We start from the raw sequence: 16,587 nt of genomic DNA, 5'->3' as shown, positions 1-16,587 counted from the left end.
AATTTGTTAGAAAGATAAGCAGTAAAACCTGTTAACTTGTCAGCAACTAAATATTTAACACATTTCAAAATAGATTATAGTAACCATATTTTCCAGATATTTTTATGGGAAAATAATTTTAAAGTGAAAACCAAAAGACTCATTAGGCAAATTAATTTTTGTTTTAATGAGAAACAAAGTGCTTTTTGTGTGAAATTTTGTATATATTTATTATCTATAGAAATAGTTCTCCCCAACTCCTATCTTTCATTCTCATGCTCAGCTATATGTTTAAGATGAGATTTTAAAATGGGGTATTGATTGCTTCATCACTTTCACCTTATATTCAGAAGGCTTTTTAAAATGTATATTGCTCATCCCAATTTAGTCAGCTCAGCTCTACAATGATAAAAGAAATTACTTCATTTCTTCAAAGTTGGACCTAGGCTCCCCTATCATCCTGTTCGAGAGACAGCTGTGTCTTCTTGCACGGTGCCAGCTGCAACCCTGAGACATGACGGTAAAAGTCAGAGTGAACAGATGGATTTGGCTGTATGGGTTTCCAGACACCAGAGCTGCATTTTACTCTGGCAAAGTGGATATTGTCACCATCAATGATCCCTTCATTGACTTCAACTACATGGTTTACATGTTCCAGTATGATTCTCCTCATGGCAAGTTCAAAGGCACAATCAATGCTGAGAACAGGAAGCTTGTCATCAATGGAAAGTCCATTGCCATCTTCCAGGAGTGAGATCCTGCCAATATCAAATGAAGTGATTCTACTGATGAATATTCTGTGGAGTCCATGGGTGTTTTCACTACCATAGAGAAGGCTGGGGCTCACCTGAAAGGATGAGCCAAGAGGGTCATCATTTATGGACCTTCTCCAGATGCCCCCATGTTTGTGATGGGTGTGAACCAAGACAAGCATGACAACTCCCTCAAGGTTGCCAACAATGCCTCCTGTACCACCAACTGCTTGGCTCCCCTGGCCAAGGTCATCCATGACAACTTTGGCATCATGGAGGGACTCATGACCACAGTCCATGCCATCACTGCCACCCAGAAGACCGTGGATGGCCCCTCTGGGAACCTGTGGTGTGATAGCCAGGGTGCTACCCAGAACACCATCCCTGCTTCTACTGGTGCTGCCAAGGCTGTGGGCAAGGTCATTGCTGAGCTGAATGGGAAGCTCACTGGCATGGCCTTCCATGTCTCTTCCCACAATGTGTTGGTTGTGGATGTGACCTGCTGCCTGGAGAAGGCTGCCAAATATGATGACATCAAGAAGGTAGTGAAGCAGGCATCAGAGGGTCCCCTCAAGGACATTCTGGGCTATACTGAGGACCAGGTTGTCTCTTGTGACTTTAACAGTGACACCCACTCCTCCACCTTCGAGGCTGGGGCTGACATTGCCCTCAATGACTTCTTTGTCAAGCTCATTACCTGATGTGATAATGAATTTTGCTACAACAACAGGGTCATGGACCTTATGATCCATATGGATCTTACTCCTTGGAGGCCCCAGCAAGAGGAAGAGAGGCCCTTAGCTGCTGGGAAATCCTTGCTCCAAAGTGACCCCCCAAGACATTGATAATCTCCTGACCTCCAGTTTCCATATAGAGCACTAAAGAGGGAAGGAGCTTAGGGAACCCTTCCTTGTCATGTATCATCAATAAAGTCCACTGTGCCCAGCCAAAAGAAAACAAACAAACAAAAAACAAAACAAAACAAAAAACAACCAAAGTTGGGCCTAAATGTATTCTACACACAGATTTTTAAAAATGTATGTTTGAAAATATATTTAATAGAATTATGTGTGCTGTGCTATAAAGACCCATTTGAGGAGGCTGCTTCTCAATAGATGTTCAAAGGCAAAGTGGTATTTGAATCTCTAGTTTTCTGTTGTGTAATGTAATCACAGGTATTTATGGCATTTACAACTTTCCATTTCTAAAGGGAAAGAATATTTTAAAATGTGTGTTGAAAAAATTATAGAGATATTGGTGGGTCTTAGTGAAAACTAAATAATATGAGCCAAGAAATATGGGCATTAGCAACACTGATTCTGATTAGGGAAGATATAGCCAAACTCTGAAGCTGCATGGTATATAGTTTTGATACTAGAGGGACAGGTGAAGGTTTGGAATAAAGATTTAAGGTTTAGTAAACAACGGTGTATCTTTTGTATAGATTTGGGCTGGTATTTCATTGTTATTAAGTTCAAGTTTATTTTAAAGCTGTCATTTTAATTTTCAGGTCTCATCAGATGTACTTTACATTTGGCTTCCTTTTCTTAGTCTTTATACTTTTCCTGATTGCCTGTTCCAAAGCCACAGTATTGCTGTATTATTTTCATTTATGTGCTGAGCTAAAGACATAAGAAACTAATGCATCTTAATTTTTCTAAACCTACATTATTGGAATTAGAAGTCTGTGTTGAGAAAGGAAAGAAATATTAACTGCATGGTTTCTACAACTTGGGATTGGTATTATACTGAGTTTTCCTAATGACATTTTTATTTTGATGCAGCTATCAAGTTAATGCTAATTTAATGGAAAATTTAAACAGAAAGCAACTTCTCTCTGGCTAGTTACTCTAATTGCTACATAATACTCTGTTAACAGAAAATATAGGAAACTGATTTCATATTTAAACATATAAAAGATCTAGTTCAGTGACAGTTTCAACAATTACATTTTTTTTGTAGGTTAGGCCAGGATTGTATTTTATGGGCTTGAGATTGATGCTAAAGACAGTTTCTCTTACTTTAATTTCATTGCTTTTTGGTTACCATGGTCATAAATAGTTCTTTTCATCCCACTTCTTCTTCAGTTTTTCTCCTAACTTCTCTCTGAATAACTAAGGTGGGAGCGAACATTGATTTTTTAGAGTCTTCTAAAAGCCTCTTATTTTGATAGTTAAAAGTGATTCTCTAAAGATGACAAAGAGGGTTTGGGGAATGATTATTATATACATGATGTCTTAGAGCATTTTATTCATGAGCTATAGGTATAAAGGTAAAAAATTATAATTACATACAATCATACCTAGCTACTCATTAATTCTATGGTAAACTTTCTAAGAGAAAATATGCAACAGTCTTTAATGAGACATACAGTAATAGGCATATAATGCCTATACCTTTATTTCTTTTTTGTTAAAGTATGTTTTATTGATTATGTTGTTACAGTAGTTCTAGTTTTTTCCCCTTTGCTCTGCTCCGCCTAGTACCCCTCTCCCCTTCAGCAATCTCAACCCCCTTAGTTCATGTCCATGGGTTGCGCATATAAGTTCTTTGGCCTCACCCTTTTTTATATTATTCTTAACATCCCCCTGTCTATTTTGTATCAACCGATTATGCTTCTTAGTCCCTGCACAATTTCCCCATTTCTCCCCCTCCCCCCTCCCAGCTGATAACCCTCCAAATGAGCCCCATACCTATGATTCTGTTTCTATTCTGGTTTGCCTAGTTGGATTTTGTTTTTATTTTTTAAATTCAGTTGTTGATAGTTGTTTGTTGTCATTTTAGCGTTCATAGTTTTGATCTCCTTTTTCTTAAGTAAGTCCCTTTGACATTTCATATAATAATGGCTTGGTGATGTTGAATTCCTTTAGCTTTACCTTGTCTAGAGAGCACTTCATCTGCCCTTCCATTCCAAATGATAGCTGTGATGAATAGAGTAGTCCTGGTTGCAGGTTGCCTTTCATCACATTGAATACTGCTTGCCAGTCCCTTCCTACCTGCAAAGTGTCCTCTGAGAAATCAGCTGATAGTCCTATAGGCACCCCCCTGTAGGCAACTCTCTGCCTCTCTCTTGCTGCCCCCAGGACTCTCTCTTTATCTTTCACCTTTGGCATCTCAGTCATGATTCATCCTGGTGTGCTCCCCTCTGGGTCCAGATTGCCCGGGACCCTCCGTGCTTCCTGGATCTGTATGTCCACCTCCTCCGCAAAAACTGGGAAGTTTTCCTCATTTTTTTCAATTTTTTCTTCGTCATTCTGCAGTGGTTGACTGCTTTTTTCTTCCTTATGTTCCAAATCATTGATTTGAACCCCGGTTTCCTTTCTTTCACCATTGGTTTTGTGTGGATTTTCCTTCATTTCACTTAGCATAGCCTTCACTTCTCTTATGCGTTTGCCATACTCAAGCATATCTGTCAAGCCTGTGAGCATCTTTATCACCAGTGTTTTGAATTCTTCATCTGTTAGGTTGGCTATCTCCTCATCACCTAGTTCTCTCACTGAAACCTTGATCCATTCCCCCTTTTGGGCCATACTTCTCTGTCTCCTCATTCTGACAGGCTCCTGTGTTTGTTTGCCTCCATGTCCCAGGTAGAGCTGTCACTCCTGTTACATTGTAAGGGGCGGGGCCTTAGGTATTCGTCAGTACAGGGTGACCTGTTTCACCATGTTGTGGCGCTGTATGTGGGGGAGGGGTCTGAGAGGAAACAGTGCCACTTTCCCAGCACTCGCCCTTTTCCCAGGCATTTCCCCCCCTTTCACACCGGACTGGCGCCTCTCTTGTTGTTGCCCTGGCCATTTTGTTCCCAGAGAGGGTGAGTCTGCGGACATTCTAGGACCGTGGGGGCTCTTTAAAAATGTGGACTCTGCTGAGAGACCAGCAGTTTCTTCATCCTCCCCAACCCCCACTGATTTGCACAGTCAGAAGCAATGAGGCTTGATTTTGCCCAGTGCTGGGACCGTGAGCTGTTCGGGCTGGGAAAGCTCCCCAGGTGTGCCTCATGACTTTTTAAAACATGTGACTGTGCTTTCTGCCAGCCTGCTGCTGCCACCGCTACACCAGGTCCTCTCATCCCTGGCTCCGCCCCTCCTACCTGTCTGGATGAGTATTTCTTCTTTATATCTTTGTTTGCTGGACTTCCATGCAGTTTGATTTTCTGGAATTTCTGGTAGTTTCTAGTTTTGAGGTAGTTGTATTCCTTCTTAGTTGTGGAGGGAGAAGCAGCATGTCTGTCTATGCCTTCTTCTTGGCTGGAACTCTCCTGATATGCCTGTACTTTTATGTCTTAGGAGATGTTTTGGTGGACCCTAAGACTACTCACATGTTTGATGATTCACTAGAAGGACTCATGGGACTCAACATGTAGATGCAATCATGGCTAGGGTTTATTATAGCAAAAGAATACACAACAGGATCAGCAAGAGAAAAGGACACAGGTGGATTATGGAGAACCCATGTACAGCCTTCCTATGCTTTTTCTCTCCCATAAGGAGACTCACCAAGTGTATGTCTTTCTCCAGCAGTAAAAAATACAGAGCAGAGCTCACATATATAGATAGAAGTCCCCCTTGCCCCTGGTCCCAGGTTGATGTGTCCTCATGTAAATGAAATTTTAAGTCTTTGCAGTTTGATTGGTTCAAAAGGCATTGTCCTGATTGGCAAAACAGAGCTGCTCTGATTGGTTGGTGAATATGTGCAATGTTTCTGCCCAGGGAAGCTCATTATAGACTCAGCATCCATGGTTAGGCACCCTTTGCCTAGCAACTATAAAATTCCAGACTCTCAAAAAGAAAGCAAGTATTCACCATAAATCACATTGCACAGTCTAGGTATAGAAAACCAGTCTTATCAGTCAGAGAATGATTAAATTTCAAATTCCCAGATGTAAGCCAAGGGTTTACCTTGTAAGCAGGCCATTCTAAAAATAACACTGCAGACCTGCTATGATAACTCTTTTATGCACTGTCTATACCCTTGGCCCTTGACCACAGTACCTTTATAATAAAACTATTATTTGCAGAAGCCCATGATCAGGGTGAGACTGACCTGCAAGCTGACCTCAATCATGCTTCCATGGGTCTTGAATTTAGCTGGTTAAAATAAATTTGATAAAAGGTCTATCTTAAGTTTCTATACTCACATTTATTACCCAGCCTAAGGTATCAATTCAGGCCCAGCACAATTCTGGCTAGTATATTAAAACTGACCAATAACCTTCCACAGCTGAGGCAGCATCATAGACAGCATCATGCTAGAGGACATATATATTTGAAGTGTAGTCCTCAAGATCAGACTTGGTACTCCTAGAAAAAAAGTTTATAAGTTTTAGGGGCACCCCAAGTAATATAGATTAGTGAGATAGTACATATTATATTACATTTCTTATAAAACTTCCCTTTTTATTTCTTTTAATCCATAAGGTTATGGAGCCTACTTTATGTTGCTATTACCATAATTACTAATCCATTTAGAATTAGAAGTTCATCTGAAAAGTTGGTTTTTTTCTACTTTTTATGTAGGATTGTCATTTGTGGTGGAGAGCCTTTTTTACTAGTGGTTTTTATAGCTGTTTATATTTTTATGTCCCTGGCTGGTTTGGCTCAGTGGATTGAGCGTCGGCCTGCGAGCTAAGTGTCGCTGGTTCGATCTTCCAGTCAGGGCACATCAGAGAAGGAAAACTCTGACTCCAAAAAACCTCCGCTGCCTTGTGGCATACCTCTTCAGGGGAAAGGCTAAGGGAGTAAACCCCGACAGAAAATCCGGAGCCGGAGTCCCTAAGGCGGTTTGACGTTGTAGTCAACACCGGCAACTCCTGCGGCGCACCTGAAGCCAAGCTGTATCGACTCCGTCTTTCCCTTGGACCCTTCAGCTGCGAAGAGAGGGGGGGTCTGCTGCATGGGCAACAGCAGACCCTCCATATCACCCTGCCCAGGCTCTGTAGCTTCAGCTTCACTGGAGAGGACACTCCAGCGTCATCGCAAGATGTCGATTCAACACGGGAGGAGACAGATACCGTGTCACTCCCGAGTCGGACTGCACAGCCATTCTCGGCAGTGCAGATAGACTCTTAAGAAGCTACACCATCGTCTCTCGAGACGGACGGCTCCCGACGACGACGACGATATTTTTATGTATAGTTTATTAGTTCTTTAACAAACTTTAAATCATGAGCATTACAAGCACCATTTGGTACATGATAATTATGGTCTTGATTTTCATCCTTTTATAGGTAGTCATAGAATAACTTCGTGTATTTTAGATTCTCTGAAGAGACTTGGAGATAGCCATAAGGTAATAAGCATCAATTAACAATTAATGGAGGGAATTGGGAACAAAGTCATCATGTTCATTTTTATGCATTGGGGATAAAAGATTGCAAAGCCTGGGGAACTGATGGAGGGACCTTATGTGCTTAGCTGTGAATCTGTCCCTTGTGAATGTTTTTAAACAGTGAGGATGTGTTGCAAAGCACAGAAAAGGTTATGTGTAATCACTTTTGAATAGCTTCCAAGCATAAATATTAACAGACTTGAATAACTTTTAAATTAATAAAATTAGATAAAGTAAATGTGTGGTCATATAATCAATTATGTGTGAAGAACAAGTTGTATATTTCTCAGGATTACTCTTTTGGGGTTGTTATTTTTGTTCAGCTGTAATGGAAACTTTTAGATTAATGCTTGAAGTAGGTGAAAAAAATGGAATGGATTATAAAATGATCCAGTTGGAGAAATAATGAAGATGAAAATATTTTCCCCCTGTCATCCTCTTTGACTGAGTGCACAGCTTTGGAAGGGACACACATGCATTGATGAGGGAGGAAGAGGACACCTGCCTAGCCAGCCAGATCAGCCTAATCAACCCTGGTGATCAATGGGGTGACAGATATTGCAACCAGGTCACCCTTGCATCCATTTCAACAAAGTGAAGCAGCATTTCATCTCTACCTGCCTCACTTTTAAGTTCTGGTTTTACTTCAAGTCATATCACTGATATAGATCACTTTGGAAAATTTCAAGTTTTTTCTCTGATTTTAATTCTCCAGTTCAACAAATATGTAAAAATTAACAATAGAAGCTAGTCAGAAATCAAAACCTTAAGACGAATGTAAACATTACCCGAGAAATAGTGTATCCTGGTGCTGCTCAAATCCTGAATACAGAGAAGACCATATAGGCCTCCTCTCATCTCCTAGCCTCCAGAAGTTCTATTTAAAACTGAAGGCCTGAGAGCATCTCACCATTCTAGACTCATTCATCTCCTCATGTTTACTTTAAAAAACTTTTAATTGAAAAATGCATACAGAAAAGTGTACACATCATAAGTGTACAGAGTGATGCATTATCACAAAGTGAACATATTTTTGTAACTAGCACCCATATCAATAAACAGTACATGACAAGCACACTAGAAGCCACTGTTGGGTCTCTTTCCACTCACCTTCCCCAAAAGCAACCACTATCCTGACTTTTAACAACATCTTTTCTTTTGGTGTTTTTGAAATGTTTGTAAACAGAATTATACAGAATGTACTCTTTTATATCTGGCTCCTTTGTTTGATTTCTTTCCCTCAATATTGTTTATGAGATTCATCTATATCACTGTGTTGTAGCCTGTGTATGCCTCATGTTTTTTATTTATTTCTCTCTCAGAGAGTTACTGGCTTTTATATTTGTGTAATGTGCAGTAGATGTATTGAGCACAGTAATTTTGGGTTTATGTTTTATTTGTTACTTATCACTTTGCCTTTTTCTGACAGTCTCATATTACAACAACTTCTTCCAAAATTTAGATATAATCCTGAATGGTCACACTGCTGACTAAAATCTTTTCCTATTGGTTGGTTCTACCACTCGCATTGCTTCTGTCACCACACTTCACTGAATATCAACTCTCAAAGGTTCATAGTGATCTCTTGCCAAATCTAATGGCCTATCTTTAATTTTGACTCTTTCTGGCTTCTTTATTTAACACTATTCAACACCTATTCTGTATAATTCTCTCAATATGATTTGCATTATTTCTATTGTACCATACTGTACCTTCTTTTATTTTCCTTCCTCTTCTTGCCACCTAACTCTATCCTTTATTCAAAATTTAGTCTTCAGCATTTTGGTCCTTTTTTTCTACACTCTCCCTTTTAGAGCTCATCCAGTCCCATGGCTTCACTTATCTCCTCAATGCTGACAGCCCCCAAATTTGTATCTCTAGCCATAACTTCTATCCACTTATATTCTGAACATATGCATGTCCCACTGGTACTGCCAACTGAATATGCCTCAAAAAGTGATTTTAGCACTTCCTTTCCCCAAAACTGACTCATCCTACTTTGTTTTCTCTCTCTGACCATCATCTCTAATATCTGATCTCCTTGGCTTATTATGCAGGAATTCTTAACATAGCCCTTTCATGCTTTATAGATAATTTTTAAAATTTTCATTGAATTTATTGGGGTGACACTGGTTAACAAAATCACACAGGTTTCAGGTGCACAATTCTACAACAAATCATCTATACATGGTATTGTGTGTTCAGTACCCCAAATCAAGTCTCCTTCCATCACCATTTATCCCTTCTATACCCTCCTTTATTTCTCTCCACCACCCTCCCCTGGCAATCACCACACTGTTGTCTATGTCCATGAGTTATTTCTTTTTTCTTTTTTTCTCAATCCCTTCAGTACTCCTATCCATCCCCTGCCCCAACAGCTGTCATCCTGCTCTCTATCTGTAAGTATGTCTCTATTTTGCTTGTTAGCTCATTAGATTCTACATATGAGTGATATCATATGGTATTTGTCTTTCTCTGACTGGCTTATTTCATTTAGCATAATGCTTGCCAGGCCCTTTCATGCTGTTGCAAAATATATAATTTCCTTCTTTTTTGTGGCTGAATAGTATTCAATTCACTTTATAGCTAATTAATCTCAACTTTCTGGTTTATTCTTTTTCAGAAGCTTCTTTTTTTTTTCATTTCTTTATTTTAATCTTAGTCTAGGCCTTCATTCCCTAATGCCTGGATTGCTCCAACTGCCTCATATTCATTTTGATGCACCCTTGTCCTTGTCTCTCCTTTTCTAACACACCCTGCACACTATATGCTGCCAGGTGGATTTCTTTCATTTTTTCCCCATTATAGTAATGCAATTCAATCCAAGATTAATTTTAATATGTCAACAGATATTTATAGAATGCTTACATTGAACCAGACACTATGCTACATGCTAGCAACACAGGGGTGAAGACAGATAAGGCCCCTTGTTTTGTGGACCTTATATTCTATTGTAAGGGAGACAAAGAAGAAATTATGGCTTTGACGAACTTTGTGAAGGAAATGATATTGAAGAAGTTGGTGGCCAAGTGTTCCAAGCAGAGGGAATGTCATGTTCAAAAGTCATGAAGTGGGAAGGAGTTTGACATCTTCAAAGAACAGAGAATTCCAGGATGGCAAGAGAGGGAGGGTGGCATTAGGGAGCAATAGTGATGTTAGAGAGGTAAGAAAGTATCAGATCATCCAAGGGTGTTTATAAACTTTTTTAAGGAATTCAGATTTTGTAGGAGCGATGGGAAGGTGAGGGGGTCTAAACAGGGGACTAATGATATAATATCATTCTCCTCATTAGAAAACTTTAATAGTGCCATAATTCCTTCTCTATCAAGGTCTAAATTTACTTGGTGTCTGGGCTCCTGTTCCACCTACTCAACATATTTTCTAAGCCTCTCAAAGCAAAACTAAGTCCAGGCATGTCTGCTCCTGATTTTCTGAGCATGTCACCCCAACTAGATGAAAATCTCCTTAAGAGTAGGGATTAAGTCTTATGCCTATTTTGTATCCTTCATAGTGATAAGCATAGTGTATGCAAGAGGGAACACCATTATGATATAACGTTTTTATATCTATTTTATAATTGTGTATATTAGAAACTTCCAAAGTAAATCTTGATTATTGTCATATTAGGAAAAAAATAGTAAAATCATGGAGTGTATTTTTGACATCTGTTTTCTAGAACTGTTCTTTAAGAACACCTGTCTGCTTACAGACTCTTAAATGACATTTCTTCACATTTCATCATTATATTTTGAGGTTCACAGCAGGAAGCAAGGTTTGTTGCCTATGCTCATGTTGTTTCACTTTTGAGGAAGACATCCTTAATTAAATAATTAGTCTTGGGAATATCAATGTACCCATCTAGTTATTAATCACCAATTAGTAGTTATTAATAGCTGATTACTCTTCCTTGCGGTAGAAAATGTTTCTGATAATGACTTTTAAAATGTTTCTGAGAATGGTTTTTTAAAATGACACCTTTAAAATTAATAATATTCATTCATGTAAAAATGCTGAGGAGTTTCACACTTATTTAGAATAATTATGCATTCATCTAAAGCTCTTCCCTGTGGTCATGACATTGCTTCTTTAGTACTTGAATTGATCCATGGCATCATAGCAGAAGTATAGAACTTCACAGCTGTGAAGATTGAATATTCACATTTACTATTTAATTTTAATTCACAGCTGTGAATTTTGAATATTCACATTCAATATTTAATATTGCATATTGTGACTATAGGAAGACACTTTATTAACATATAAGTATATTTTCATGTTGCTACATATCCTTTATATTTATCATTTTTTATGGCTGCTTAATCCATTGAGCAGATTATTTTACTTAACTGTTTCTTCACTATTGAAGTGTTTTTCCCTATTTTGGATTATTTCCTTAAGATAGTCTGTGAAATGGGATAACAGGGTCAAAAAGCATGAATATTTTTTGGTTCTTTATGTTTTTCTGCCATCAGCAGAATGTATCAGTTTCTCTACAAGCCCTGGCTTACATTATTATTATTTTTAAGCCTTTTTTCCCTCCTTTGGTTAACACAGCATGTCTAAAATGGTACAACGGGGAAGGATATGATTGCGGGAGAAGGGGTGGGCTGGGTGGGGGGGCAATGGGGGAAAAATGGGACAACTGTAATTGAAAAAACAAAAAATAAAAGGAAAAAAAACACATTTAATAATTAAAAAAATAAAAATAAAAATAAAATGGTATCACATTTTTTTTTCCTCTCAGTTTTTCAGTCAAAAGAAGTTATGTGCATTGTGGCTGGTGGTCTCCTACCCAATTTTTCATTGGTAGAACTCCCATAGGTGGGTAAACAACTTGTTCAAATAGGATTCAAGGGATAGGGAGAGGAAGGATAAGCCACAATATACCAACAATGTCATTAAAGGGTACCAGGAGGGAAACCTTGTACTGTATAGAAAAAGATAAATACATTTTGGTTAAGGTTAGATGACTTGCCCAAAATCCTAAGTAGTTTTAATATAACTAGTTTAATAGCTGGTTAAACTAGTTTAAAAAGAAACTAAGTCTGTGCATGACCAAGTAGGCTATAATTTCTAATTTGATGGCTTTACTCAGATTTCTAATGTATGCTCATGAATGGCACACTTATGGATACCTGAACTTGATAAGAGGATATTGATTTTTTATTTGCAACAAGTTTTGTTTTATATATCAAAAAGTGAGTCTTTAGAAAAATAATTGAAATAATGTATTTCTATTTTAATATGGTCATTGTAAGATCACAATAACCAATTAAGATCTAACACTTAGTATCCCTTCTCTTACATTTTAAAGAGCTGTGTTGTACTTTAATAATGAAATTTATAGCTGAATATAAACCTTGGCTCGCATTGCCATTAAGTAGTAAATTAAATATTTTATATGATGATATTTATTTTAGGCAAACAATAAAAAATGTTTGCATTTAGCCATAGTCTCTTATTCGAGAGCAGTGGTTTTCAACCAGGAGCATATTTGCCACCCTAAGAAACATTTAACAATATCTGGAGACATTTTTGGTTGTCACAACGGGGAGGGTGCTAATAACATCTAGTGGGTAGAGGCCAGGGATGCTGCTAACATACTACAATGCATAGAACAGCCATCCACAACAAATAATTATCTGGCCCAAAACATCAGTAGTGCCTCTGTTAACTTACCCTAGTCCAGAGTGAACTATTTTTGAACTCACTTTTACTTGGGAGTTAATACTACTTTCAAAACACAGCTGCCCCACCCCTTTATATGCAGAGGATACATTTCAAGACACACAGAGGATGCCTGAAACTGTGGACAGTACTGAACCCTATATATACTGCTTTTTCCTCTGCATACATACCTATGATAAAATTTAACTTATAAATTAGGCATAGTGAGAATTAACAACAATACCTAATAATAAAATAGAATAATTATCACAATATACTGTAATAAAAGTTACATAAATGTGGTCTCTGTCAAAATATCTTACTCTACTGTACTCACCCTTATGATGATGTGAAATGATACAGTGCCTATGTGATGAGATGAAGTGAGGTGAATGATGTAGACATTTTGATGTAGCATTAGGCTACTATAGAGTTACTTTGAGTACAAGCACTGTGATTCTGCGACAGTCAATGTCATGGCTACTAAATTACCAATGATTTCCTTTTCCATCTTAACTAAGCACTTACCATAACTTTTGCACTCTGAGGTGTGACAGCACAGCTAGCACAGATTTCTTTTTCCTTCTTCACAATCTAATGGGTAGAAGATTCATTCTTACTGTATATTATAGCAACTTAGTGTATGACTTTTTCTTTCCTTTTTAAGTCAAGAAGTTTTACTTTTTCACATTAAGCACTTTAAGACTTTGGTATACTCAAATTGCCAGCATCATTAATCTTTTTTCCCCTTTTAAAAAAATTATTGATTTGAGAGTGAGGGAGAGAGAGTAAGACAGAGAGAGAGACACACAGAGAGACACACACTGACTGATTTGTTGTTCCACTTATTTATGCATTCATTGATTGTTTCTTATATGTGCCCTGATCAGGGATCAAACACACAACCTTGGCATGTCAGGATGATACTCTAACCAACTGAGCTACCTGGCCAGGGCCAACATCACTACTCTTGTGCTTTGGGGATAATATTAAGTAAAATAAAGGTTACTTGAACATAAGCACTGAGATACCACAACAGTTGATCTGATACTGAGTTGGTTACTAAGTGACTAAAAGGTTGAGGAATGTATACAGCATGGATATGCTGGACAAAGAGAAAATTCACATCCCAGGCTGAATGGAGTAGGGAAGCACAACATTTCATCATGATACTCAGAATGACATGACATTTAAAATTTATCAATTTTTTTATTTTGGGAATTTTCCAATTAATATTTTCAGACTGCAGTGTACTGCAGGTACTAAAACTATGGAAAGTGAAACCAAGGATAAGGGAGACTGCTGTATACTTTTAATCATCTCATGAGATCATGTTTAGAATCTGAGACTCTGAACCACCAATCACTCTGCAGTGACTAAAGCCAGTTTGATACAAAGAGCTTTTAAGACCCAGAAGCAGTATCAGCCAAGTGCAGAGTGCTTTTCTCTTGGCTTTCTCACTGTCTGTGCTTTGAATATATGTTTATTCATTAAAAGAAGCTAATGAAGTTAAGTATATTTTGAGAATGTCTATTGTGTAATATTTTATCACTAAATTAAAGTGAAGAATCCATGTTCTCACACAGTGCAAGATGAAATATAGTATACTGAAGGGAAAGTCCAATTATCATACACAAATGTTAGTTATCATGGGATTTTTGTGTTTTATTATACCAAGTTGTCTCTGCCTTATTAAAAATTAAATTCTAAAGGCCAAAAGATCAAAAGTGCATAAAGATTTATTAATGCTAATTGTTAAACAACCAACAAATATTTATTATGCTATTTTTATGGGCTTAACAATGTGCTAATAGGAAATATGGAAACATAAGATATAATACTATTTATTTTTTATTGAGTTGACTGTGTGCTAACTATTTGCATACATTTCTTTCACTTAATTTCACCTAATTGTTTAATTATCATGAGGTGTAGGTCATATCCTCCCATTGCATAGATAAAGAAACTGAGGCACAGAGAGACTAAGAGACTTGTTCAAGGTCACTCAGGAAGTGTTGGAGCTATGATTCATTTAAACCCAGACTGATCTGACTCTGATCATTCTCTTAATTACAACTGCATATCCTCCTCAAGAAAGAGGCACTTTCTTTTTGACCTGGGGCCAAATCAACAACCAAAGATGCCTGTGGAATCTGCTCTGTGGTCTTCTGTTTGATCAGGTGGACTGATCTTAATTGGGAGAACTAAGTCTGGTGCACGTGAAGCAATAAAATATTGCCTTCAGGAATATATGATGAAAACAATATATTGAGTCTTTTCACTGCCCTTTCAACCCTTCTTTAAAAAATAATAGAGGTGCCTCCTTCAAGTTTTTCTTTTTTTAAAACATGATTTATCCTCACCAGAGGACATAATTTTTTCATTGCTTTTAGAGAGAGAGGAAGAGAGGAAGAGAGAGAGAGAGAGAGAGAGAGAGAGAGAGAGAGAGAGTGAGAGAGAGACTGATGTGAGAGAAAAATGATTGGTTGCCTTGTCATATGTGCCCCCACCAGGTATCAAACTAATGGGGAATCGAACCTATCACCCTTTTATCTACAGGACAACACTCCAACCAAATGAGCTACACTGACCAGGGCTTCTTCAAGTTTTTCCACATTATTCTAGCTCAATGTGATTTCAGTTTACATTTATTGACCAAAGTGCTATGTGCTGTATGAATGAAGAGGACACAGTCCTCTCTATTTCTCAAAGATATTGGAAACCTCTAGACCCTGTTGATTTTCCGAGTGCAGGTAGTTACAGACCTTTTCTCAACCTGGGCTCTGTGGTAGCCAGTATTCTAGTTTTGAGTATCATACTAAAACATTTCAAAGGAAGAGGAGCATTTTTTCCCTCAGAGGAAAACAGAAGTTGCATTCTCCAGCATTCTTGTGCATTTTACATTCTCTGTCATCTCATACCTGGATTGATTTCTACTCCCCATCCCAGCTTTATCTGTCCAGCTGCTGCTTGTTGTTCAAGCAGTTCCTGGTAACCTCCATCCATATAGTTATCTCTATCCTAGAACAATCAGGGGCAGAACTGGCTTTGGGTTTCAGCTGTACTACAGCTTATTGACTGTATGTTGTATGTAAGATATCACTTTACCACTCTGAACCTCAGTTTCCTTATAGAATGGGGGAAATCATGGTACTTACCTACCACAGAGAATTAAACTCAATGTGATTGCACATGTGAAGCACTTAGCCTAGAGACAGGTATATAACAAATATTTAGTATCTGGTTCCCACCTACTTTTGCAGTCTTTTTTCCGATGTGCTCTCTTTGATGTACCTGTAATTCTGATTGCATACTATTAATACTCTAACCTCTCTACATTGGTTCTCACTGTCCTTAAAAGTTCTTGGGACAACTGTAATAGAAAAACAATAAAAAAATTAAAAAACTAAAGTTATTAACATAAAAAACCTTCCAGGGTTTTAACTGTTTCAGGGTTTAAAGAGCACTTTTGCCTTTCTTGAGAATAACTGTCTCCCATCCTGAAATGCCTCTGAATCTAGCTTTCTGGCACCTTCTTTATGAAGCCCTTTCCAAATTCCTGTCATTTCTGTCATTCACTCATTCATTCACTCATTCATACAAGCAGTGTATGTTGAATAACTGTGTCAAGTACTGCCCTAAGAGACTGGGGCTTTAACAATGAACAAAACTTTATATAAAGGGACTTTGCCAAGTCCCTACACCAAGATGGAGGCGTAGAAAGACACACTGCATCTCCCTCCACAACTAAAAAGGAATACAACTACCTCAAAACTAGAAATGACTGGAAGTTCCAGAAAATAAAACTGCATGGAAGTCCAGCAAACAAAGATATAAAGAAAAAAATACTCATCCAGAGAGG

At 38.0% G+C, this 16,587-nt stretch overlaps 1 pseudogene; it reads left to right on the top strand.

Moving 5' to 3' along the window:
- Positions 1-493: 493 nt before the first annotated feature.
- LOC149990637 (glyceraldehyde-3-phosphate dehydrogenase pseudogene) lies at positions 494-1,576 on the top strand (annotated as a pseudogene).
- The last annotated feature ends 15,011 nt before the right edge of the window (positions 1,577-16,587 follow it).

This window comes from Furipterus horrens, unplaced genomic scaffold (assembly GCF_987537825.1).
Source record: "Furipterus horrens unplaced genomic scaffold, mFurHor1.1.pri manual_scaffold_17, whole genome shotgun sequence".
Lineage (NCBI taxonomy): Eukaryota > Metazoa > Chordata > Mammalia > Chiroptera > Furipteridae > Furipterus > Furipterus horrens.
Note: the sequence above shows the minus strand (reverse complement) of the source record. Positions and strands in the feature narration are given on the sequence as shown.